This window comes from Capsella rubella, unplaced genomic scaffold (assembly GCF_000375325.1).
Source record: "Capsella rubella cultivar Monte Gargano unplaced genomic scaffold, Caprub1_0 scaffold_8, whole genome shotgun sequence".
NCBI classification, from domain to species: domain Eukaryota; kingdom Viridiplantae; phylum Streptophyta; class Magnoliopsida; order Brassicales; family Brassicaceae; genus Capsella; species Capsella rubella.
Genome location: NW_006238916.1, coordinates 3,027,407 through 3,027,790, shown reverse-complemented (window position 1 = coordinate 3,027,790; position 384 = coordinate 3,027,407).

The window sequence follows — 384 nt, the reverse complement described above, 5'->3', positions numbered from 1 at the left end:
ACGTACACATATTCACACGCACACGCATAATAAAGTCATAGAGTATTATGTTTTAAAAAATTATTCAAAATAATTCAAAATTTGAATTCAAATTTTATAAACAAAATATTCAAAATAATTTAAAGTTTTTTTTGTCTAAATATAGAATAATACGTCACGGCTGAGTTATGCTACATTGCGGCTGAGTTATGCTACATTACGGATGAGTTGTGATATACATTCTCGAGATTACAAAAAGTGGTTTATAATACAATTAACAAAAATCAATAACAGCTCTTTTCCATTCTATATTTGATCAACTATGTAGGAATAGAACATAAGTATAGGGTTCGAGGTTTATCGTTTTGTTGGATAAGTTTTAAAAGGTACAAACCTGAGCGAATT